Raw genomic sequence first — 27,800 nt, 5'->3', positions numbered from 1 at the left:
TCAATTATATTACATTACGTGTTGAAATAGCCTCATTAGTTACTCTACAAGTATATTTGTACTTAGATATAGGGTTAGTTGAGAAACGGTTACAGCGGTACGTGGGTCAATAAGGGTAAAGGTGAATAAGTTTTAGAAAATATATATCATCTTGCTCTATTTCGCGTAGCTATTTGTTTAATTCTCAAATAGTATTAATGACACAAAACCAATTTAAAATAACTTTTTAGTACCCTCTTTTACAGTTTCGAGAAGGAACAGTTACAGGGACTTAAATATTTCCGAATTGTTCATTTGAATACGACCAAAGAAATTAGTTTAATTGAATTTAAACTTAACAAGGCTCGCATAATATGAAAAGTTTGGCCATTCTAATCCTGTCTGAATGTCCGTTTGTTTCAAATTAATTTGTATTTCCACCCTCCTCTTCGTTGTTCCCCTTAATTAACGGTTTACACCCGCGCCGCGTCTGTAACAATAAATTTACAAGCGAGATTATACACGTGCGCATCGAAAAAATGTGAACAATTCGTGTTATAAAATTAAAAGCCAACGAACGACCTCAAATTAATATTATCAACGCACAACCGTGTAAAAGCATCTCGGTTTATTGAGTTGGATTTTAGCAAAATACATTTCCACCGAATTAATTCCGAGACCACCCACATTTTACGATTCCGAGTTACCTATCCGGGCTGATCCTTAACGTGATAACACCAGAACCGGATCAATTAACGTCAATGAAACTAAAAATATGCAAATGTACAGAGGTTTTATTGACAATATTAGACATTTTGTTTGTAAAACTTATATTGTTATAATACTGATTTATATCGTTGCATCGGATTCACACATCATTAATAAAGTATGTTAATGTCGTGAAATAATATGATGTTTGCAAATATAACATAAACAATACATAATAACGTATTCTGAGGTCGGCCGCAAACAGTGACCACGCCTTTGCTCACTCCGCTGATATTTTGTTACAAAACCAAACTAACCTTCGGAATGAAGTCACGAAGGGAAACCTAAAATATCATCGATAGCCCGCTTACAGTCGATAACTGAAGTTTCTCAGATACAAGTGTTTGTTTATTTACTTTCTCCGAAGAGATTTACATTATTGCTGTGGATCTTGTATCTGGAGTTACTTTCCATGAGCAGGTTTTGCGTTTACATTTTGTACTCTAAAATAGCGATCAGCGATTTAAGATTTACAACTTGTTACCCATATTAATATTATTTCTACATAAAACGCAAATAAAAGCATAAAATCTTGCGTTAGATCACCTATAAATGCTAACACGCCTCGTGTGTGCGCGTAACTCATAAATAAATTGAAACATTTATTACCGTCTATGAATAAATTGAAGCAATTAATAAATGTATGTATATAGTAATATATGCTGCGTTTGTGATTAAATCTAATTTAATGTCTAGACTAGACAATCCACTCCAGCACGCCTCGGTATGAAGTGACAATTAATGTGTTTCATTACTTTTTAATGAATATTTTTCTAGACACCTCACGCTTGCGCAAAGGCTTTGGCAAGTGATTTCAAATAAATTAAATAGACGTCTAGGTAGGTGTGTACTTACTTATAATAAGCGTACAAGTGTAGTTTAATGTAACATAGAGAGCATAAAAGCTTATCGACCACAGCGCCGTCTGCCAGACAACCTGTTATTGATTCCTCTTTAATCCTCTAATCTACCAGACGTCGCATCCAGACTGTGTAAAGTAGTGTAGAATTACATACATAGATCATAACAATATCTTTTCCAGTCGCACGAAACTGAAGCAATTCACCAGATGTTTATACGTAGTACGTACGAGCGTTAACTCGCAGACATGAAAGTGAAGGTACTAAAGTACTTAAGATCAAGTAAGGCAGTAATTGTGCAGCAATTTTGTATCGATTGTACAGGCCGGTGGGTGAGTGAATGCATCGGATAGTGCATCGGTCGCAAGGGTCGCGGTTACGGAACGGCCGGGCCTCTCACTGCGCTCGCAGACCAAATGTCATCGCCAACTGCGCTCGAACAATGTAATTAAACATAGCTCTCTGTTGTGGGAATTGTAGAACACTGCACAGCTAGTCTTCCTAGAGAAATCGAGAGTGTTCGGCTGCATCTTCCTACGATTGTCGTAGGTGATGCAGTTAATTGAGGTCGTTGCTTGTGGATACATTTAGTAAATGTGGGAAGAGTAACCTGTGTCCGTGTTTCTTTGTGTCGGACTTTCTAGATTATAATATTCGAGTCGTATTGACTATATCTTAAGACGAAGTACAAACTAATTATAAGACCTAGACAATGAACTAAAAGGTTGTGGGGTTGGAGCCGACGATGACGTCAGCATATAGAAATATTTTAACATAGTTTATGAACAAGGGGGTCATGGAAATTGCTCGCAAATCAATGGTCCATGATTACGCGACACTTCCTCACTTTGTGCTGTTGACAATAAACAAAATGTCTGTGCTCAAACAATGAACAGTAACTTTGGGGTCAGCACTGATTGTGTAGCCATTTTGCTTCTATTGTATAAGAAAAGTCATTCAAAGAAAATTACGCAACCTGTAATTGTGATAAACACGACAGGGCTTCAGGAGCGTTATATGTTCTTCCTTAATAGAGGTTGTTTCTAATGATTTTACAATAGCTAAAATGTCTTTGTCTTTGAATTGAATTTCGTCTTTCTCATCGGTCACCAGTATGGCAAGGCGTCATTAATCATTATAAAATCCCAATCGTATTATAATTAATAATATTTCAAAATAAACATTCAATATGCGCATTCAAGTAATTTATTTAATAAAAGCATCGCAATGATCACTGACAATTTGATTATATCATGCGATACGGAATGCAAGGCGACCGCGTCCCGCTGCAGAGATGCGTTGATACCATAAACATATGCAGTTTATTTTGGGATGTCCCTTCTAGCAAAGCATATTTAACGAGCACGAGTCTCGCAGGAAGATATCATTAATAGAATAACATTAACAGATCGTTTATTATACACATTTAAACGGAAATATGAAATTGAACTAATATTTACTTTCTTGATTTGTGTTTGTAACATATTTGGATTTGGAAATACACTGGCAACATGCACGTTTACGAATGTGATCGCATCGACTTCCCCATACAACATAATAGTCGACGCTATTTTAGGAACGCCGGTCTATTTAATTGTTTTGAATTGGTTTGGTCAGCTCCGGAGGTGCGTGGCTTGTAGCAACTTAATTTTGCTAACAGCTATCTTGTAATTATTGTGGAATAATTGAGCATAATGTCCTAAGATTGACCTATAGAGGTAAACAGTGTTCATTCTTTACATAGGATCTAAATTTGGTTTTAATAAATTCAATAAATATCATTGTCATTGAACTTTGTCTACGGATTTTTAAATATTTGGTTAAGGATTTCCCAAAAAAATTAACGATTCAAAAGGGAAAATTAAAGTTCGCAATGCAGGTGTGATCGCAGGTCTGTGCGAAACAATATCAAATTGCAGCTACATATAACTTTACTCCACGAGCCAGACGGAAAAATCTTGATTCCGTCTGCGTTTGCTATGCAAGGAAAATTGGAAACAAAATTAAGAAAGGGTATTTAAGTACTTTAACCAAGCGAGTGTATAAAACTAAGATTTTCGTGAACAAAAAAGTCAGTGTGCCTTGTGTTCAGAAGTAGCGCAGTTTTAATATAAAATGTTGACATTAATTCAAGCCAGAAAAAAGCGTTCGAAACAAAGCAATTTCCATTTCCATCGTTCACAGGAAGAAGAGGCTCTACTTACAAAGCAAGGATTTAAAATACCTTACAACTGCGAGCTTCGTTTCCTTCAATTGCCCCTGTTCGTGTTGATCTTGTTAACTTCCAAAGCACGTTGGTTCCCTTGCGAATATAAAAATGCAAAGTAGAAATGTGGGCAAGTGGTGAATGCAAATTTTATCTTTCTTTACCCCAAGCTGTTTGGGCTGTGTTCGATAATAACATGTTTTTCACCGTCAGATTTAAAACCAAACACAGTTTGTTGTTTACTTTGAAACCACCTTAGTAGAAATTGGTTAAAGTAGATAGATATTTACTTAGTACAATTGATTTAATTTACACAATGTATTTAAGTACTATAAGAGGAAGTATCAACAACGTGCCGTAGAAGGATGTGCCGTCAGCGTGAGCGACGAATAAGGCCATCACTTGTCGATCGTATCTCGGAATCGTATAATCATTAAGTAATAATTCGAATAATTTTATGAGCTTGGAAATTAATCGTAGTTCAATGGTTCTATAAATTGCTTTACCGAGTAACTTAGAGTAATTGTTTAATTATTTCGATAGAACTCTCAATGGCCATATTTATTTTAAACATTACCAATGGCTTGGAGTCGAACAGGTAATTGGGTGTTTCCTTTTTATTGCCACCCGGGTTCGTGTCCCGTCCATATCGGAATGTTTTCCTAGATCGTGAAATGCCACCTCGGACGAGCCGACCACTTACTCACTACTTCTGAATACTTACAGTTTTTACTGTAGCAAGTATCTTGTTTCGTAATTAACTCTACTTGTCAGGAATTTGTTCAATGCACAGTAATAAATAAGTTCATATTTCTGTAATTGATAACTTGATCCTCGGTTTATTTGTCTGTGATATTTTAAATAAGTGGATTTCGTCGAGTTTTTGGTATAAATATTGTATACAGATTCGCAGGTTGTGCAAACTGCCAGCTACATTAAAAGTCCAGTCCCCATTGACATTAAGCCACTCAACGGACCCCTCTATTACTCTTGTCAAGCAGCCACAGTGCCTATTTAAGTCAACAGAATTACAGCTTATGTTATAAAAACGTTCCACAATAAGAGCTACAATATCACAACATTGCAAAACATACCATTTTGTTTCTCATTTAATTGTAAATGGTTACTCCTTACAGATGTCGCTGCGCGGGCTCGCGGGACTGGATGATTGGTTCGTAAACAATGTCGGCGTTATTATTTGTATCGCACTGTATCGGGGGAAATCACTGGAGTTGTAGTACATAGTTGGCTGGCTATTTGCATATATGAGTGTAACTTTATACATTAGTGGCAGTGTAAGTCGTAGTGCGCGTGCTACGAACTCTTCCGCAGTGTCGTCTAACTGTTCCCTGACATCCCCGCGCCGGACGCGCGGGCGCACGTCTATGGTAACATTGTAACAACCAACTCGTATTAGCAGTACCTCCTTGTATTAAAATAATATATCCGGTTATCTGGTAGACCCCTGTTAGATGAACAGCTTCAAGCCTCAGATTGTTCACGGTATGAGAGGCGCATTTTTGCAAGTAATTCTAGACATAACGCGACCGCAATTACTCTTCGAGGCTGTCCAATAAACAACTCATGTCCCCACGTTCATTGCGTCCGCTAAGGTGTTTCATATGAGGCATATTTCAAATAGCTCCGAGGATGATGAACTTCTGAGCGGCGTTTTGCATTCTGCGTCTATTTCAGTATCGTCCGACGCATGCGCAGTTACGCGTCAAGCTATGTTTATAGGACACCGGTGTTAAGTCAATTACTCTTACCAGTGTTACAAATTCCTTTAGCAACATAAAGCTGCAGGCGTTACGCACTGCGCGCAGGAAACGGATAAAATTAACTCGCTCTTGAAGTATGCCAAAGTCTGAAAACAACTAATAAGTACTATACATCAAGTTATGCAGACGAAGGTAGTCTGCTACATTGTCCGACATTTAACTATGTCGAAGTCGAAGCTCGACCGATGTAATTACGGTTTTATTTCGTAAAAATAACAAAACGTTTGATGGATGAATTCCAACGCAAAAACTGTTCTTTTTTTATAAATTGAAACACGAGTAGAACAAACTGGATTTTAATAGTTTATGTGAGTTGTCGCCGAGTGCGTCAAGTAAGTCTTGCTGGAACTATGTACATTAACAATTACGTGCTTACGAATTATGGCGGTTCCTAGAACAATTGCTGTGCGATGTCACAGTCGCGGTAATAAAAGTGTTTCATTAACCTTCGTGAATGCGTGAATGCGTGAGATACACCTGCCGTTGGTTTATGTAGTGCGGCTCTGCAGTCAATATCCTCGAGTAAGTTAGGATACAGCAATAAACGTGTATCTAGTGTAAAGTAGTGTACCGTGTGCTAAGTAACGCGCACCTCCACTTACGCACTGTTTATTGGTTAAAGAGTTAAGGCGACTTATGGTTTCCTACATACACCGTGTCTAGTGAACAAAGATACATGGATACGTACAATTTATGTCCAGGCTCAGTCCACTAACCTTCCTAAATTGGGACGTAAAAATATTATGGCTATTTTTTACGACTGTTACAGTAATTTTATCGCCATCCGACTCGCCTCCACATTTTCGAACCATTTGCGGAACAATGGTATGTTTAGGTTTTTTTTTGATAGCAAGAGTTTTACTATTTGTAGATAGATATTTTATTACCTAAAGTAGGTGTGTTCCAATAAAATGAAATCTCCCATAAATCTTTGGTGACTTAATGATGTATTATCTGTTTAAAGTATGCGTGCAAAGTGAAGAATAAAACAGGAATAGAAGAAACGTGCGCGCGATACATCTATAGTCGGTGAGCATATTTGCTTTATAGAGTTGGCATTGGCATTATAGTTAATCAGATTAATATTAACGAGACCAGTTAGACGGGATCCGTCCGCGGCGAGCTTCGCGAGAGGGTGTAATTACACTCGCGACCAAACAAATAAATAATCAGTTCGCTAAGTGATGACAGGATAGTGCAGTCAGATGTGCGACCAGCGACCAGCGTGCGACCAGTGTGCGACCAGTGTGCAGTCTGCACTACACCGCGACTGCGACTCGTGATATAAGACGAGATAATTAATACTGAGCATTAAGCTTCTAATTACTACTTAACCGCGACGTTTAATGAAATTACTGGAACTGTGCTGCAAGCCTTTAAATGTGTACACTGTACGGACCCATTTATAATTATGTATATTAACGCTAGTAAGGAAAATGTTTGTTGCGCAATATTACGCAGTTAACTACTTAAAGTAACGCTACATAATAGATTTATGTAACATGTCAGTGTTAATGAAGAGTTCTATTTTCTATTCAAACTGTTATCTAGATTGTATACTAGTGTAGTAGTTAAATATAGTAAGTAGAGGAATTAACTGAATAATATGACAATAGTGGCCAGACGTCTAGGACGCAGATGTAAAGATGCCCTTTGTGTCAGTTCAAAAGTTCAGAGCAGAGTTCGTGGAAGGTAATGAAAAGTAAATAATGTAAGGTCGGCGCGGGCGTCGCGTCACGTGGCGTCCCGCGCCGCGCGTCGTGCAGCGTGGAGCAGCGCCGCGTCGCGACGGATCGATGTTGCGCGCCAGTCACCGGCCGCACTCCGCACACCGCAGGGTTGATGCCCGTTTTATTTTACAATTTGCTATTATTATAAAATTAGGCTTCGCTCTCTCTTCTTATCCTTCCCCACAGCTGTGGTCAACTTCGCCGCAAATACATAATACTCGTATATGTATTAAGAAGCACAATTACGAGTCATCATCACATTAGCCTGCAAATAATAATAAAAAATATGAAACCTTGTGTTGGTGACTGTTTAAAATTATATTGTGGTGTAGACTTGCGGTACAATTTCTTCGAATTTAAACACAGTTTCTAACTACTATCTAGTAACTACCTAACTCCATTTATTATCTATTGTATACTATGTTTGTATAATTTTGTTGAATACGGTCATAATGATTTATACGATGAGACATATTTCATCTGTATGTTATAAGACGGTGTCTACGCAAAATTGTATTACACATATATCATGTGTGTAAGTGTGCGCGACAACCCTGTATGTTGAATACCTATATGCTTTTATATTTTATATTTCATCCCTTAACGTGAATCTTCTAAGTTATTGGAAAAGGCCCGGCTGAATATCAAACACAGACATCGCACTTATAATGTTATTTTCGGACTAGCTCTCAAATAAAAAAAATATCAAATTAATTTTATAAAGTTCGCTCTCTTCATATGAAGTGCGTCTGAAGATCGTATTAAAATATAATAGGCAGTTATTAGAAAACATAGAATCAACAAAATGTTGTTCACGGTTGTCTTAACAAAACACTCAAGAATTGTAATAACAATAAATATTTCTCTGAATAGTTTCAACCAATTCGATTCAGACACGCTTTGTACATACTAATGTTTAATACAAAATAATTAAATTCTGACATTAAAGCGTAGTAAACTTTATTTACTTATTTCTTAACGATAATTTCTTTACAATTTGTTGTAGGAAACCGTGATAGTTAATGCAATTAACAGCAATACTAGGTATTACATTAAAAAAATACCAACACTACAATTTCCTTCTCGTTATTAGCACATGTGTGCAGATAAATAAATAAAATAGCAATCTCGGTAATGAATCGTAACTAATAGATACTAACTCGTTAAGTTTATATTACTGCTTAATAAAACGATAGATATTTAGTTATAAAGCTCATTAAATGAACGTAATGAAGTAGAGAAGAGATCGTGGACTTTAACTATTAGTTACTAAACAAATAATGCTGTGGATTACCGTTATTCAAATATAACAATGTACCTACTGTTTAAGTTTATACTTTTTAAAATAGGTACTATATAATGTAGAAAATGAGCAAGTGTTGTTTATAAGCGAGTTCTAATTGGATATCGGGACATCCCTATTACGTAACGTTAAGTAGACGATATCGCAGACATAAAAGTGTTCGCTAAACCGTGTCTCAGGTGCAGCAGCTGAGAGAAGCTTAAAGCCGGTCGTTGATCTTTATTTGCGTGCCCCCAACAGCCGCCCAGCCGCCCAGTCGGCTAGACGCTGAGGCTAATACACGTCTTATCCACCCCCGAGACTTAAGGCTAATGAAAATGTTAACACCGACGAAATGTTCAGAATACGACCCTTTTTATTGCCCTAGCGCAGCGGCTTAAAAGGTTACACGGTTTTGGTAGCAGATGGACACATCGTTACGTTTAGTGCTTTGCTCTTATGAAAGGTAGAACGTGCTGATCATCAAGATATATTCGACATGATGTGTTTATTACTCTCTTCTCTTTGGCTCTATGAGTCAGAAAATAAATAATTATGGAAGCGGTGTGGAATAGTAGACACGCGCACGTGGCGAGTGTAAGTGGGTTTGGCACAATCTAATATCAGAATGGATGTTATTGGTACGCAAAAAGCTAAGTCGGTCCAACGGGAAGTAATACATACGTGACATCCGGCGGCAGGCCGGGGCCGCACGAAGCGACTAAATAAATCGGAAGTGAAGCTCTTCTTGCGGCTTCTACATCTACTCACCAATCGCTTTATATGTGTAAACGTTCTCTGCCACTCGCCGTATTCATTATTGACAGTATATTTTAATGACGTATAAAAAGACAGGACGTTATTTTTTTAATTGGTTCTTTATTAAAAACCATTTTTAAAATCGTTAACGTTGGACTTGGAAAGTACCTAATGAAAGCATTATTTCGTAAGAGTGAAACTCCCGATAGTGTCGTTGTTGAAAGTACTCGAGCCACCGGAGGAGTATAGTCGCTCGGTTACGGCTTGCAATATACTTACAACTTCCATTATTTTTGATAAGACTTTCGTTCGTATTCTCTAAGCCAGGGGTTCACAACCCAAAAGTTGCACGTTTATAAGATTTATGAGCACCCAAAAGTTTGTAACACTGTTTTTATGTCTCTGACGTTGGAATTAGTTTTATACTTTTTCTCAGTGCGCCTTGTGACCTTATTTAATACATTGGAGTAGATCCGGGGGACGTGAGTTGAAACTGGAGGCACCTTATTTATTAAGGAAGCGCGCGAATCTAATAAGGGACCGAACACCACACATTTCAAAAAGTTAGCTTCTAAACTTAAGTGCGGTGTCAGCAACATTTTCTCAATGTTTTATGTAACTAACTGTAACTTTGGAAGCTTCTCAAGTAACAGCTTTTTGTTTGTTCGCTGTAAATTCGATGTTTTTATTGCTAATGACATAATATTTGACTAGCAACTAGGTATCCTGCTAGCGGTGGCCAGTGAATAGATACATTCCGATCTCCAATTTAGGTAGCTTGCTGCATGAAGAAACTAACTTGTATAGCAATAAACATATTTTGTAATGTAAATGCGAATTGAGAATTTCGTTCACAATTTAATTAATAAAATTAGCATAAGTTTAAATATTACCTACATGTAAGCCCACGCTCCTTACACGTTGTTGTGTGTATAGTGTAAAGTAGATAACTTACTGTATAGGAATCTATGAGTATATAATCAAAGAGATTTAACAACGCTTCATCCCATCCGTTGACAAAGACGTTATGCTCAGCACCTGTTCTTGTGATCACTCGATCAACAAACAAAACAGTCTAAGTCTCAGTCTGTCTAACAAATCAGTCGAAACCTCCAATAAACAAAAAGAAGATTATTTGATTACTCAGAGCTACGGAGTGCAAGTGTGACCCGCCATGACGAATCCAAACCGATACAAGGTTGGCAACTCGCTAGCAACCGCATGCTTCGTCCAAGATTCGATTCACTACATTAGGTTTAATGTAGCGAAGGAAGTTTTAATGAACATCGAAACTCACGATCTTCAGATTGAGTATTCTTGACTTGGCTGTGACTTAATCATGCTTAATTTATACGAACCTCCTCGTAACTTATTGGCCTCAATAGTGAGTGAGTATTGACTCCGTAACTCTGTGACGTATGCAGTATTGCTTCAGGAAAATGATATCGGATTGGAAGAGAAAATGTCGTGATAGAATTCAGTATAGTATATCAAAAGTTGATGTTGGAATGAGACTGCCTGGCGCCGACAGAGGCTTGTGGCCGGCATTCATTTATCACATCAATCCATCGGGTATATCGCTGGCAACGATCCACAGTCCACGAGCGAAACCCATTCCATTGTTGACAGACATGCCTGTATCAATAGAACCGATCCAATCAATTTAATAACTCCCGTCGGACGGGAAATCGTATGAAACAAACAAAACTGTATTTGATACAATCGATTGGATTTTAATAACATCAATGTTTCCATTTCGTTGTGGAAATCTCTGAATTTTATTGTTTGTTTACTGAACTTTGTTTGTGTACCTATTATACAGGGTACGTCCTTTGTGGATGTATCGAGTTCATGTTTAATTAAATTGTTGTTCTCATGTATTGTAAGAGTTCGCAATTGGTTTTGGCGTGAGTATTAATTAAACTGTTTGTATATAATATACATACACATTTAGTACAGTTTAAACTATCCTAATTAGTCTGTTTCGTTAAAACAAAATACAAATTTTTTTTCGATACAAGGTGCTGTGTAGTTAAGGTATTATTGGGAAATCTGTATGGTGAATTCCAAAAATGAATACAATTTTTATGCTGACACGTTTTGTTCAAATCTCCTTCAATTAGGTGTTTGAATTAACATCTTAAATAGGTTAAGTGCGCATACCGATGTTTCATTAGTCATACAAGCAATGCTCACTGGTCATAAACCGTACATATGTGCTGGAAGTGGGTTAAAAGGGCGATGGGTCCGCTAAATATCAGTTAGCACTCGTGCACTTATGTGTCACGTTTAACGGGTTAATTCGCTTTGTTAGTTGTGTAGTGTAAAGTGATATTAAGCACTCCAGATTGCAGGAGTGGGTTTAAAGAAACAAATCGGGTCAGCTGTCTGGATGTGCGAATTTAATTAAATGAACCTGATTATTCGTTCGGATTCGCTTGTTAATGCTGATTGATGTGCTATATAGGTAAACATATATGTTATATGGTAAGGGTGCATACGTATGTATGCAGTTCTGTCTGTGGTCGAGCGATGACAAGCGTGACTTGGGTTGGAGTCTCGGATCAATCACATATTTCTTAGATTTTAGCAATTCTTAGTTGTAACATAACATATGGACATTGAAATTGTGACTGCCATCTATAGCAGTCGAGTCCCATGTTTCACTTTTATTTACATGGGAATAGGATATTTAACGTGTGATCATACGAATTACTTTTACCAATTGGTTAAGTAAAAGTAAGTAGTGAAGTAACTTCTGAATAATAAAGAACAACGAGATTTTATGATTTGTTGTGAGTATGAATAAATACTGTCCCTACTTTCACACATTTATAGCATCAAATGTACAATTAAATGTTTATGTACTATGTACTCGTATATGCAAGTGATATAAATAATATGAGTGTAAATACCAATCCTTTATGTCCTCAATTTCGTACTCTATCATAAAAATGTTCATGTTCGTTTCGCCAATAAAGTTGATAACGTCAATTCGGCGAAGTGATGCTTTGCGTCGTTACTTTACAAATGTATCTATGTATATTTTGTATGCTCGATTGTTGCAGTCAAACTCGGATCACAGTTTCCGAATGTGAATCCTCAATTGTAGTTCGTCGACGGATCTCCATTCGTCAATATTGCTGTGAATAAATTGGAAAAGCTTGAAGGCTTGTTTGTTTATGAGGTTCTTGAAGCTCTAAGATAAAACTTGCTAAAAGTTTCGCCAAAGTGAACGTCTATAGTATCGGCATAAGGTTTTTTTATCAGTAGTGTCTAATAAGATTAGGATTAGGGCGTCGTCGCCCGGATCAACACACATCGCGGTTGTATAATTTAATTTTAACTTTTCCAACTCTTGAACAAACAGTAGACTTTCTGAACATTTCCCATGGAACAAGAGTTGCGCAGTAACAGAGAGTCGTAAGTGATATAAACCGGACCATAATCATAACTCAATCTCTCGCCACATAAACGATTTTACATTCGTTTACTTAAGATTTTACGAGAACAAAGTAGTATTAATAAAGTTAATGGCCCTTATAACAGAATAGCCCACAGCCTTGATATGTAACGTAAATGTCAACGACAAAGTAACTCTTTGATAATAATAAATTATATTGAAAGTTCCTCTGAGAATTATTCTCAGTTTTTATATTTTTTCACCTCTATATAATGATGCTTGTTTGTCCTCGAATTTAAATTGGTGTCAGTATTTTACAGCCTAATGTAATTATTCTATAAGTAAACCTACTATTAATAAATAGCGGACATAATCCAGAACAGCAGTTGACAGTCATATTGGCGACTTGAATACAAGGCCTATGAGTCAATTTTAAAACCAGTACCCATGATGTTATTAAAGAAACAAAATTGTCCATAATTATCACTCGAGCAAGTTTAACAAATACTGTCTTTGTCTTAAATCCGTCAACAATTTTAAATACCAAACAGTTTAAATAAACTTTGAAACATTTTAATACTCATAATATCGATCAACTGACTGTGATTAGTGAATAGACTGTCAACATAAAACGTTTACTGACAACAATATGGTCGGTGAACGTTCGACGGCTAGTAATATCAGTATCTATAATTAAATAAACAACAGGTAGTTATGTAAATATACGTACAATTCATTAAAGTGTCGAATCACATCCTGCGTCGGTACTCGGTATCTTATCGAGGAGTGTTTTTGTAATCGAGTGCGACGCTGTACGGCGCGGCGGGGTTCATAGTAACCAGTCGTTCGCTCTCCACACAAGGATATCCCTGGGAATAAATATGGAATCATTTTGAAATATATCCGCATAATTGTTCTGTTCTATGTTCTAATTAAATTAAATGGGGGTATTTTTAAGAGGAAGGTACACGCAATGTTCGACACAATTTCTGATATTTTTTGTCTCATTGTGTTTTGTTTTTTTTACCCTGCAAAATACCTAAAAATTTTATGGTTGGTAACGGTGTCCCACAGAGTCGGGACTTGTGATTATTTGACTTTACCAGTGTAGTTCATTATAGCAACAATTTGGTAGTAGGAGTTAGTTCTGATAACACTAGGGTCATTAGAACCACCAAATACGTTAAGCTCCTAAATCAGAAAATCTAATGTAATAATTCAATGAGAACAAAACTAATTATTATTGTAACTAGCGGTACCCGATATGGCAGGCAAGATTTGATCCACTTGCTATGAGATAAGGGTTATTAAATCAATTATTTCAGTATCTCAAATAAGGAAATGTACAATCGTTTTGTTTGTGTGATAACGCTAATATTTGGAATTACCTATGTATTATAGCTAATGTAATACAATACATACAGACAAAGTCGAATTTGAATATAGAAGTCTATATAAGACTCCATCCACAGAAAGAAACTCGATTAAAACACGATAGATATCGTAATATATTTTGATGGTAGCGAGGTGCAAAATTATGAATTCTACCCTGCAGTCCACTTCACGATTCGCGTGATATTTATATGGAAGTAAATCCTAGTTAAGTGGGATCCCAGGGGACGGCACGGTAAGTCCGACCTCACTTAAAACGTGCCCGTGCCAACACCCATCTCACTTACACAAAATCATATTTATTCAGATCCAAAGTCATTTTACGATGTGATGATAACGTACCTAAGGACCAGAAGATATATCGCTTTTAGATTCCGATTTAAGATATTAGATAATATATTCATGATCTTAGTTATTGCATTATGTATTCAACTTTTATTGCTGTCTAATGACTTTTGAGATATCTTTCCTTTCACTTTATAATCTGTAAAGATGGTACGAGCTTTAAGTTACAAGTTACTACTATTAAAATAAACTTAGATCAATACTAGAAATAAGACATCCCGCTATAATAACTTACGTTTATCCAAACCTTTATCTACCCCACATTGTCAAATACAACCAAAATCGACAATAACCTGTAGCGATGAAACAAAACACTACTAATATTTATTTTTTATGATGTAATAAACGCGAGCTGTTGACGCCGAGCAGCACGCGATCGTTCAAACGTCCTACATCATAATAAACAAGCCCAAAGTAACATTTTGTATGTCAGCGTTAGTCCGCCGACTGCCAAGTATGGCGGGGGTTCCGGGAACTTTAGAGCTTCAACATCTTATGCGGAATATAAAGTACATAACGTAACTCGTCCTTCCGCCTGCGAGCACTCGCACCATGTTCAAATATATCCTTTATAACTTCGCGACAATAACCGTGTACCTTATACCAACATCACATCGTATCAGCTAAATTATTATCTCGTACAATTAAATTAATTGTCTTACCATTCAATAGCACGATTAAGACCGCGTAAATGGTAGCTTTGTGTGATAGAGAGGTTCCTTAATCAAATAGACAAGCAGTTTGTTTAGCTAATTATCTAGGAACATAAACTGACTCACAGATACTAATACTTATGTAAATTAGGGACAGCATTCTTTGATAAATTACGAGAAGATTGTTATTGTCATTGAGGTAGATAATCTAGGCAGGTTCTGATGTCGATTTAGTTAAAGCGATAACTTGCATTCAGTTTGATTTTATGGCATTTAAACAGCAGACAGCAGGTTTAAGTGTGAAAATATCCGAGGATATGAAATGCCGGGAATCAAGTGTGTGTGAAGGTATTTGCAGGGCCTAGCCGCGCCGTACCTTATGCTTTAACTATTAAAGTCCGCGGTTTAATAGTACGGTCACGCTCCACGGCGCGGCCCACGAGTTTACTTTACAATGATGCACACTGCTTCACGTACAGTTACTGTTGAATTAAACGTGTGTTGTGTGGACACTGTGTAGTAATTAGTCACTCGCCTGTAATATTCATCTGTGAAACCTGTGCGATGAGGTAATTTATATTAACCGCCGTATCTCGGAACTGTTATTTTCATGTTTATTTACCACATCTATTGCTTTATGAATTCTAATTGATTATTAACGACTTTTGGGAACGATGATGAAACGCCATGTCTAGCTTTATGCTTCATCAATCAATCTTAATCTTTAATCTATTTATGAAATTGGGAGTTTCGCGGGTAAAGATGTATTAATCGTAATATACTTAGTGTTAGTGTAAACACTGTTTCATGTTTACACACAACGCATCCGATTAGGAAGTAAGGTTGAACCATACCCATAGTTAGTGGTTTCCATTAGTGACGTGCCGAATCGAACAAAGGAAGGACCTAACAGAGATTAAATACATATTTCATTTTTGTATGTAGGCAACGGCCTCGTCCTTGATGTTGCCATAAAAATATTAATTATATTAAATCTGTAGGTGTGTGATACTTACCCAATGCAAATGTAAGAGATCCTATCAATGATAATCTTGATATAAGTATCTGTGGATTAAGCAATAATAAATTTGATTTATGAAAGACCATTTGTGTGCTCGAAACAAATGAATCCGAACAGAGCGGTAGAATACTTTGGCTAATATTCGGTTGCGGATAATAGTATAATGGCGTGTGTAGGTAATTTGCCTCTATAAAAGGCAAACGTATTCATCAAAACAAAAACAATAGAAGCAATAATGAAATTCGCAGTTGTGTTCCCCCGCGTTCCAATTCCGTGACGGCCCTCGCAATCGTTGGGTGAAATAAATGGTGCACGAAAAATTTATGTCGTCTGCGATTCTTTTCGTCCCAGATTTGGTCGGCCCACTTCCTAGCACCCTGCCCTCCCTTTGTCACAGCTATTCCCTAACTAGTTCAACATCCTTTCATATATCAACTCCACGGGTTCAATGTTGAGATTACAATAACTGAATCAGTTTTAGTATATAAGTTTCTTGTATAACTTTTGTCATAACCGAGACACCAACAGCATACAGATCTATTTCTTAACTTATTTTAACCCGACTGCGCCAGAAGGAGGGTTATGTTTTTATAACTATTTCTTTATGTAATCTTTTGAACTTGAGGACATCGTGAAAAAGACGTAGAGTCTCAGCGTTCGTTAACAATAAGTTTCTAAGACATTCTGTAATTAAAAAGTAGTTCAAATATAGCGTGTGTGTGCACTGTCACCGCTGTGTCAATATTGTGTGTGGACGCAGCCCGACTGTTGTTCAAACAGCTAGTACCCAACCTAATTTATAACACACGTACACGTGGAGCCCTCAAATGACTTTATGGTGCGTTTCCATTGCTCCATGAAATCTTGACGCCATTAAAAATCTCTAATGTCATGAAAAAAAATTATGTCTGGAAAGTGTCTAGTTGAACAATTTATAGCTAGGCTATAACCAACAACATGTACACTGACTGCTTTCATCAATTTTCAACTAACAAAAAATGTATTAACCGATATTGGTATATGTTTTTCTCTTGTTTGTGAATGTTGTTTCGTAATGAGCACAGTTTTCATTCAACTATTTTTGTTAATAAATAAATAAAGGTTAACCGTTTTACGCCGAAGAAAACCACACCGTGACCTAAAAACACAGACCGCGATACGAACTAATACAATAAGTACAAAAAATATCTGACCGTCACTAAGAATAGTGCAGTCGACGGTTTATAAAAGAAACAGTTCCCGAATCGTCTCTCGTTTGCAGTTGTGTCACACTGCGCTCGCTGCGTGCACGCATGTTTACCCGTTGCTTTAATTATCCATGAGCCATAAATCTCGAGATGTAGTTCAGCATTACCTTAATGTACATACGACTGATAGTCTAATACGAAGCCACACGCTAACATTATGTCACACAGAGGGTGAAGAAACGACTTGTATCTCTACTACATAATACACAATAACGCTCTGTTACACAGTTACACTACACAAACTGGTTATCGGAATACAAGCATGCCACAAACGACCTGAACTAGTGCATTTTTATCTCGTCCACTGATAAACGGACCGGAGGACATCTGGTGTCGATCAGGGTTTCAAGTGTCGCTGTCGTAACTTCGATATAAAACCTCTCGTGTTATGGCTATAACCTTTAAAACCTTGTGTTCCGATCAATTATCTCATTGGCTACATCGATTAGCGTCGTATAAAATTATGAACAGTTACGGCTTAATTCATGATCATGTGAATATACAAATAGTCATAGCTCGGTGGGCGGCAGTCGTAAGTGTCTGGGCTGAGTCACGAGCGGCACTGCAGTGTCGGTGCTCAGTACTCGTCGGCAGTAAACACGCGGCAATATGCGCATCGCTGACGAGAAGATGGCCCACTCACAGTGCGCCTTGAAGAATCGGTACCAATTAGGAAGTGCTGTGTGCTGGAGCAGGCGGCACGTCGAGGTCGTCGCACGGGCGCTGGCACGGAGCCAACTCGCCACACACTCTTCTATAATTTTAACAATTTGCAGTTAAATCCCACCCCGAGCCGACCCGTACACTAACCAACTGGTTGGAGTCACCCTCGTTACAATTTTGAACTTTCAGGATTGTTTTAAATTATTATTTTGTATAATTCTGCTCCGATACCTAATTGGTACGAGAACTGCCGAGTATTCTTACATGTTTGTTAATTCTTTTTTTGTGTAACGATATGAATAGTTGAAGATTAAATCATACTTTTTATATGTGTACACCTATAAAAATTGCTTAACGAAAGCATAATATAATTGAAACTCGATAGTGTGCTGCATTCGATTAGTGCGAGTGACCGAGCGCCTCTTCGTAATGTTCTCGCCTTACTGTAATAGTAATCCTGCTAAGTCAAGAGCCAGGATCAACTTTGATTAGGTACCGACTTAAGTTGGAATAAGTACCTTCTACTAGCAACAGCATAATACTATATTGATTACCTACATGTGCTCGGTCATTCCTGGTATTTAATCATATTATAAACGTTTGCTAATAGTTTTTGTTTCTAGTACTTCAGTAGTACAGCTACGCCTGTATTTGTACTTATAGCTATAAATATTATGAAACACTACGAATACAACAGCTGTGTTTCGTTAGTAAATAATGCCTTAATTTAGTAAGCAGTAAAAGTTTATTCTATATTTTTTGTTTTATCTTATGTAATAGATATTTAGCACGATTTCTAATCACTGTAATTAATTATTTTATAACTCTTCATCCGTGAAAAGTTATCGGGTTTATTTTATGAGACGTAATTAAGTACTCGCTAATGAACTCTTCGGTGATAAACTTTGAAAACCTAATTATGTGAAGATATTTAGTCACGTCATCATTGAATTTTATTTTACATCACATTACGCAGATTAAGGTCGTGTTTCCTTAACAGCACAATGAGTCGAGTACCGTCGTGTAACAGGAGCTCGACTATTAGCACAGATGACTTGCCAGTTTAGTGGCTCACACACCATCGCGTCACAATCGACCCCACCGAAACTGCATCATAACCGGCCTTAATGCGGCACCAAACGAGACGTCACCGAAATACATAATCGCAGGCCGCCATTGTTACTCTCACATCTCGTAATACTAAGAACCACATTCAATGCGACTATTCAAACTCACTAAAACGTGACATTTAATTTTAAATGAGGCTCTTTTAACACTTGAAGAAGAGTAAAGACTAATAATAATATAAACAAATAAATTCAAGCTGCATAATGGGTTCGGTAATGACTCGTCATTTGAGACGGGCTGGCTTTCGTTACAGACGAAGAACAAAGAGTCTCGCCACGCTCCTGTTAATTCTTCGACACTTTCCCAGTGCAGTGACGTTAAAAAGGAAGTCACGGCCCGAGGGTCGTTGCTCCTCGCGACTTAATAACCCTCGCCGTGAACCCTGCCACGCCACACATGAAAATGAAAGTCTACCACTGCTTAGAAGAAAGTGTGCATGATTATCGTCAGACTTGGAAAAAACAACAGATTCGTTAACCGCATTTTCATGGCTCGTTTGGATATTACCTAAGCGACTATAATAAACTCTTGGAAAGACTTAACCGAACAAGTCGTAATATTTTAATTATTTCGAGGTATTTGAAATAATCACTGCTGGTGGTCCATCTTTAATGGTTCTCTTCAAGATTGCGAACATGAGGTTTGATATCTGAATACAGCAATATGTACAATGTTTATGGAAGCTAAATGACAGTCTCTCCTTGTAGCATACAGATATTTGACGTCCAGTTGAATTTGGTTGAGTTTCCAGTGCCTCAATGGTCAGCGATGATGGGTCATTGAGATAGTAAACAGAATTAATTAACATTTAATATTTGAATCTTAAGGTATATTGGAATTTAAGGGGTTCGCGGTAAAACATGTCTGTAGAACATTTTTATACCTTACAATAACCATAACAATTTACATTCAAGAATTAACTGGAGTTAAAAGGAAGAATTAAAATTTAAATAAATGCAAGTAAATTGTTTCTAAGCGGTCATTACTACTGAATAATGTTATTCAAGTTGTCTATAGGATAATCAAATAATGAATATTGAATATAAATAATCAATTTAAACGTTTATCAATGCATTTATTGCTACTGCATTTAGTTAAAACGTTTAGCTTTCGTTTGTGGTTTAAAATATTGGTGATTTATTTGTGCAATATGAAATTTCACCAATGACAGTTTTAAAAAAATAAACTCTATTTCACATCTACAACATTTATTATACTTATAATTGAGATGCTTACATTATGGTTTATTTATTACCTACAAATTAATTTAATTAAGTACCTAATTCGTTTTGATCCAAACCCCAAAGGCTTAAATTGTGGGTTAACCATATCCGGGCATAATGTTCGTTGCGGGTTAAACTCGACGAGTACGGATTAAAATGATTAAAGTAATCCATCTCTACATGTAAGAACCGTTGCACAGTTTATATTTTTTCAAGTTTAACGTATTTATGTAAAAGTTGGAGTATATTTACTTAATTATAAATTATTATAACACGTAAAACTGTTCATAAATAATTCGGAACTGCGGTAATTGGCTCATTAACTGTATCTCACGGATCGAACTCGCCGGGGAGCCGCGGCCGCGAGGTAGATGTCAAGATAAATACAAATATTTGTGGAATGTCCAACATTTTGTTTTCAGTTTTTAGTATTAAATTAAAGTTTGCTCTAAAAAGTACCATGTGTGAATGTGTGTCAGCAAATTAAAATGGTTGATTATTATTTTGTATTTTAAATGACAACTGGAAAACAAATAGTATTAACAGCTAACAAAAACAACAATTTCTAACATACACACCAATAACATTTGTTCTTCTACTTGGCATTTATTTTAGTTTGAAAAATTAGACATGGACTCGTATACTGAATAAATAGCAAAGTAGAAAAATTAAGAATTTAGGACAGTTCACCCAGTCCAGTTTAATAATGGATTTTACTGAGCATTTATTTCAGCAAGGGGAATACTAACAAAAAACTTTATGCTTGGCTACAGTCGCTATAAGAGGAAATACACTCTACTTAGGTACCTACTTTGTGGATCATCCGCCAGGGAAAACCAAATTCCTACATCACGATTTTTTGCCCGTAAACAACAATTTAAATTGAATATTTGTGGAAATGTAATAAAGTCAATTAATTGTGAAACTGTTAACTTTGCCCATGTGTACATAAAGTGCCATTATTGACATAACGTAATGTGATTTTGGACTTTTTATCGCCACATTTTGTGTTAATGTTTTATTCTGTTAAATCCTCAATATTTATGACTAAATAAATTTTGAAATATGTACCGTGAACTGGAAATTATTTGCGTGGACCATTTGAGTCAATATAGCAGCTACATGTTGGGTACTTAAATACTAAAGTTTAAACAATAAATAATTCTGAGAATAATCATAAAACAATGTTAAACTGACCAGGTTTTTGTTTCGTGCGTAACTTGTAGTAATTTTTAAACTAGTACGGTCCGGTTCCGACTATTTCAGTCCGGCAGATTATATAGGACTAAGTACATGTCGCGGTTAATGCTGTCACAATAATATTATATTAATATAGTATTGTTGTGATATAGTAATAATTTAAAAAATCTAAAAGTCCAGTGTTTGATTAGATTTTTTTTTGCTGTAACCAACTGTTTAGTTATTTAATGTAACCTACTTGTTATTTTACGTGATATTTATCTTGAGGTAACTGTTCATCTGAGGAAATAAAAAACTGTGCTCACTTGTAGTATGCCAATCTTCTTCACGTAGATGTTTAATTAGAAATTCACTTTTTATTAAAGTTTTTATCTCCCATAACACTTTCACTTTTATTCGTAAAAAGTAAGTAATTTTCTCGGGTGCCAATCCATCATACCTATAAAATGACTGTCATCCCAACTTGATCAATTTTGACAATGGACGTAATTTAAAATACAAAAAGGCAACTTTTCTATTATATTTTTGAACGTGAAATCGTTTATGTAAATATGACAAGTTTGTATAAAGGTAGGTTTAAGTTTTAGATTATGTATAAGTTGTGTAACTATAGCTGTATAGGTGTAAATATCAATATAACTTGGACATAATGGTCTTGTTATAAATTATGCCTTTCTCATAAATTAGAATATAAAACCATCAAATACAAAAATGTTTTTATTATCTGATATGTTTAGAGAGAAGTAAAATGTATGTACCGTTCAGTTTTGTGTTATTTATATTAATGAATCCGTATCATTCCCTAATTTTTCTGGGTTAATATATTCGCGGGATAATTTTCTGAACCGATTGTAAAAGTTTCCTTTCAAATTACAAGAAGTAGCTACCAATTCATTAACTAACGCTCACCGCACAATTCGCTCCAGTCACTTATGTAGATACCTATGTTTGGAGCCTTTAAATGCCATGGGAATTAGAGGTGTTGGCGGCCTTGAGAACCGATACAGAAACAGCTCCGAACTAAATCAACAATATTTTCTGAGACACAGGTAGCAAGATCAAAGTCTTTAGTACCAAACTAATAATTAACCAGTAGCGATAAAGCATTTGTTAGCAGCTGTAAGCGATTTAAATTATCCCTTACAATATCGCCGTAGATGGCAACTTGTTTGGCCCACGGCTGTAGTATTTATACTCGGATTATGATGTTAACAATTAATGCTATACTTAGAAAGTCAAGGTCTTCTTGCTCAGTAAAAATATTTATGGGATGGTTTTAAATACATTACTAATATTTATCTAGGGAATGCATTTTAAAAAGTATCATCGATGCTTTGGTTTTTGGCAGGCTATTCTGTGTAGACTGTAGTTGTGTTCACATAAACGTACTATTTGAAAAATAATAGACTCACGTTTTCAATATAAAGTAACTTCAAGAAATAGCAATGTGCGCGATACCTCTCTAATTGTGCAATTCTGAGATTTATGAGCTCCAGAAGTGATACAAGATGATTTATTTATTGCGTAAATAGGAAAATGCAAGCGTCAAATGTAATGAATTTATACGTTTACGTCACATTTTTGAAATATATTTCTAGGTATATATTTTATCGTTTCTCAATCTCTGTTGTATTTACAAAAAAAAGTTACCATGTTTCATATTTCATTGTAATGTAAGACAGAAGTGGCAGAATAAAGTTGAATACTATCTTACCATCAGCAAACCTAGATTATTTTATTGAGCTTAAAATGTGCTTCACGTATGTACCTGCGTCATTAAACAGTTCTTTATTGTGTTTATTTTCATTAATCCAAATAATTGGCTACAATACATTGTAAGTGTAGTGCGCTTCAAGTTAATATTTTTAATCGACTTAACGCAGCGTTTAATAAAAACAGCGACTTCGTAGTACGTTTAAGTACTGTTATGAAAATATTTATAGTCCACTCCAATCAAGCTATGTCGTTTTAAACACCGTCGTGGAAGGGCTCGCCATAGAACGTGAGTAGACAACTCAGGAGGCTCGGAGGAGCTAAACCAGTACCCATTAGTGAGTGCCTAGCCGCAAAAACTACAGGGAACGAATCGGGAATGCGCCCTGGATCAGCCTCCACACGGGTGTTGCTACATACAAACGATTATCCTGTGCTGCTGGAAAATTCCTTAATAAATTATTAATTTCGAATCATGACTCGACTTAGTTTATGGATATTTGATTAAGGTTTAACTTACTTAATTTCCTTCAAAGCAAGGCCGCCTCCTAAACTTTGCGGATCGCTGAAAACTTTTTACCCGGATATCAATTTGCATTTCAGAAGGTACAAACATTGAGCCGGTTAAGTAGGTCATCACTTTGGATTTGGTTTACTGTTGTGTTAATCCAGTTTTGTGTGGTACATTAAGATTCTAAAAATCGAAAACGTATGTTAAGTAAGACCAGTTAAAACTGATATTTACTGGCATTACAAAGTATTGGACATTATTAAAAGAAAAAACCATGGGAACATATTAATTAATTTGATTAAAGATTCATTTGAGATAAGTGGTAGTGCCTATTAAAGAAAAATATAGCTCAGTTTATTGGGACAATAAAACGACCTCAGAGCATGAACAAAAAATCCGCGGGCTAGTATTCGATCGACGATCGCTTTCGGAATGTATGTTTAACAGGAGCCGTAACAGCTACTTAATGGTTATTACACGGCTATAATCTTATCACGTAAGTTGGTGGTACTTACCAGCTGTTAGCGTCCCAGCACACGGCGCACACAACCGAGTCGAGGTTCCCTTCAAACTTATCAGCACAGCTGGGAAGCTAAGTCCAGGGTGTATAAATAATTTTCTAGGCTGGCACCCCGATAACGTTTCCATTAGGTAGTGAAATAGCACACGTCTCCGCAAGGACCTCATTTACGATGAATAGCCATCCGATCATGAACGAGCCGGTTCTATGGTTTAATTACGCGTTCTTGAACGTAAGTTACGCATTGTTTCGTATCTAAATGTACTTGCTGTGAATAATATGGATGTCTTAGAGCGTTCACGGAATATAGAGGTATTGCTTTTTATGATGGACCAGTGCGCACAAAACTGCGGCCACTATGCGTCCACTACTGCATTGCTTTTTAAACGCGCCACGAATAAATGCAGAAAGGCTTTTTTATACGTGCACTCCGGTTTTATCTGTAGGAGCTCGTTCTTAGTACCTTATTGATTAAAAGGATGGAAACACTAGATTTTTTTATCGGATATTCTCGTTTTTTGCACTGTCCGCACTCCGCATATGCCATACCGGATAGTGATCCTAAAGCTTCTTGGTGGTTTTTCTTCGCATTATATTTAAGTGTATCGGTTACGCAACGAATCAGCTAGACTAATCGGAAACGTTCGACTGAATCAAGTTGACGTTCCCATACATCGTGAGATCGCTCAGAATCCAGCGAAGTGAATGACCAATTACATCTGAGGGCGGATGTGCGTCGGCGATTCCACTCGAAATGTAATCTAAAGGCGCCATTACCTTCGCGTGGCTCCGGCTGCCTCATCAGCTACGTAATTCACGTAATAAAAGCAATCTGTTGACACTCGCGGCTCTCTATACTGGACAAATTGTCCGCTGGACCACTCATCGACTTCTTACCGTCAAACTCAATGGAACCAATTGATTTCAATAGCTCACTGTTAAGTCTTTGTATCTTTGCGAATTTATAATGTACCTACTTACTAATAGAGTTTTGGTTTAGTATTTAATTCTAGTCGCAAGTCGAGCCGAGGAGTTACAGAGCCAATAGTCATCTCCAAGTTCCTGGTAGTGCTACATCAGCATATTATGTATAATGAAAATGAATGAATGAATAAATGATTTAATGGCGCCTCAATTCTATGAATTGTAATTAGTAATTCATAATATGAAGCACAGCATAACACTGAGTTAAATATTTTCCATTTACTATGTATATTACAACGTGTTTGTTTATACAGAATGTTTGTTGTTTGTTCCCAAGTGGAGTGGAGTGCATGGCGGGCGCGGGACGGTGCGGGTGGAACTAGAACGACCTCGAAGGACGACCGGCGCGGGCGCGGGGTTGCGCGCGCGCATTGTACTCGCCGCGGTTGCGCTATATCCGCATAACTCGCTTGACCGCCCGCCACAGCTAATTAAGGATTGTTACGCAGAATTGCTAACTTCTAAATGTTTTTTGCTACATGGGATCATATTTTGCAAATACTTGGAAGTTATGAGTAAGTTGCAAACACAATAATTTGTATTTGCCCTCATAATACTGAACAATGTTTAAATGTTTTGTGAACAAATTTTGATGAGTATTCGAGGTTTGCACATGAAATTATGCGTTGATATATTTACTTTAAATGTTCATCCCAACCAGTTTAAAAGCTAACCAAAATTCATTGATCGTAAATAACAAATTAGCAAGGTTTGTTACAATGATTAATCGTTTATTAAGTCCAAGCAAAGCTAAAACGAATTAAAAGTTAAAAATAAATTTCCTATCGCCATTCTATTCTTTCAAGTGATTTGTGCAATAGTCGATATCGCTTACTAAATAAAGGCAATCAGCGGTCGAATCAGGAAACTATAGCATTCCGATGTTGGCCTGAGTCATCCCGATGGACCACGGACACGCGCCGTGCCTTTAAGGCCTCAATCAAATGTCTTGGCGAGCCATCGACCATTTGCGGACAAGTAATAATTGCTTTAGATTTCTCAGAAGAATTCTAAATGGACTATAGTAATACATTTCGAATTTCTTCTATCTTAATTCGAAAGAATTTACCACAAGATCTCGAATAGTCATTTAGGATTCGTTGACCGTTAAGTTCATGGAACATATTTCGTATTATTTGCAGCTTCTGCTAGAATTGTTATGTATATAAATGGTAAATATTGCTAAACAGATGTCTCAATATATAGTTTCATATTCGGGAATATCATAAAAACAAATAATACTTATACAATAAAAATATATTCGGAGAGCGTTTGTACGGTACGAGGGACGAATTCGGGAGATTCTCTGAACATTTGTGTAATGCAATAACATCATAACATAAAATATGTAGGTCGGACGTTTTGCCAAATAAGCCGTTCGCTGCCACAACACTATTTTATTTCCTGAAATATAGCATTCTGCCTGTAATAACACAGTAATACTGCCGGACTTATCTGGCTATTTGGTTTTTCTTTCTTGCTTTTCGATTCATTTTATAGCTGGTAAAATAATAGATTTTTATTTATTCTCGGTTATTTATGCAGCATAATTAAATGTAGGTATTTATAGTTTTTCAAAATGTTTTCTTGATTTCTTCTTTCTTTAAAAGGCGAAGACACGTGAACACCTTAACACATTCAGTATGTAATAAAGTTTTAAATTGAATCAAAATGGTGTGCGTCGGGTACGTACAAAAAGTGGTGTATTGTACATAATGTAATTGTAGACACTTGCAAGTATAATCATAATATGTAGTGAAAGTACGCGCACTTCGATATGACCAAATGCCGCAACGATACGCAACTTGAATAAATTTTCTCAAATTATAGAGTTAAGTAATAGAATAGTGTTACTGCCTTACTACTAGTTACTACTGCATCTTTGTTGTAATCCTCTATGAACAGTATGAACACGCAGTTTGTTGTACCTAGTAAGACTGATTTCCAGAGCAGAACTTATTGAGATTAGCTAATTCACTGGTTCTGTTGCGTAGATTGGATATTAAATGAAAATATGTGTAGGGACCGGTAACAGTCCTCTTGTCCTGTACGTGTTTTTAAATAACATGTCGTATTTCTATACTTTCTACATAATTATTTAAGTGTATAAATACCTACATGTGATAAAGAAAACAGATAATCTTAATAAGTCTAAAGATATGACCAATAAAACTGATTGAGTGAATGTTAAACCAGTTTCTCACTTCCAGCTTCTTCGATGGAGAAATTGCCAAACATGTAATCGGAAATGCTAATACATCATCCAACGAATACCATAAGAATGGCATGACTCGTAACAAGAGTAAAGTGTGTCGCGTGCGCAGACAAAGATGCTCTCCGCCCGCCAATCATTCTGTTAATTGGAGAGAATCATCGCTGTAGAAAGTCTGCCGGTGCTCGGGAGTACTGAGAGTCGCGTTGCCATCGCATGC

The 27,800-nt window shown here is 36.6% G+C and overlaps 1 long non-coding RNA gene across 1 annotated transcript; it reads right to left on the bottom strand.

Annotated features, from left to right (window-relative positions):
* Positions 1-25,252, bottom strand: LOC118271624 (uncharacterized). The gene is made up of 3 exons (XR_007705990.1): positions 24,380-25,252; positions 13,499-13,637; positions 1-469 (listed from the first exon to the last, which is right to left on the bottom strand). It is a non-coding gene; the product is annotated as an uncharacterized LOC118271624 (long non-coding RNA).
* Positions 25,253-27,800: the final 2,548 nt, after the last annotated feature.

This window comes from Spodoptera frugiperda, chromosome 15 (genome assembly GCF_023101765.2).
Source record: "Spodoptera frugiperda isolate SF20-4 chromosome 15, AGI-APGP_CSIRO_Sfru_2.0, whole genome shotgun sequence".
Taxonomy (NCBI): domain Eukaryota; kingdom Metazoa; phylum Arthropoda; class Insecta; order Lepidoptera; family Noctuidae; genus Spodoptera; species Spodoptera frugiperda.
The sequence above is the reverse complement of the archived record's forward strand: the minus strand, read 5'-3'. Positions and strand labels throughout refer to the sequence as shown.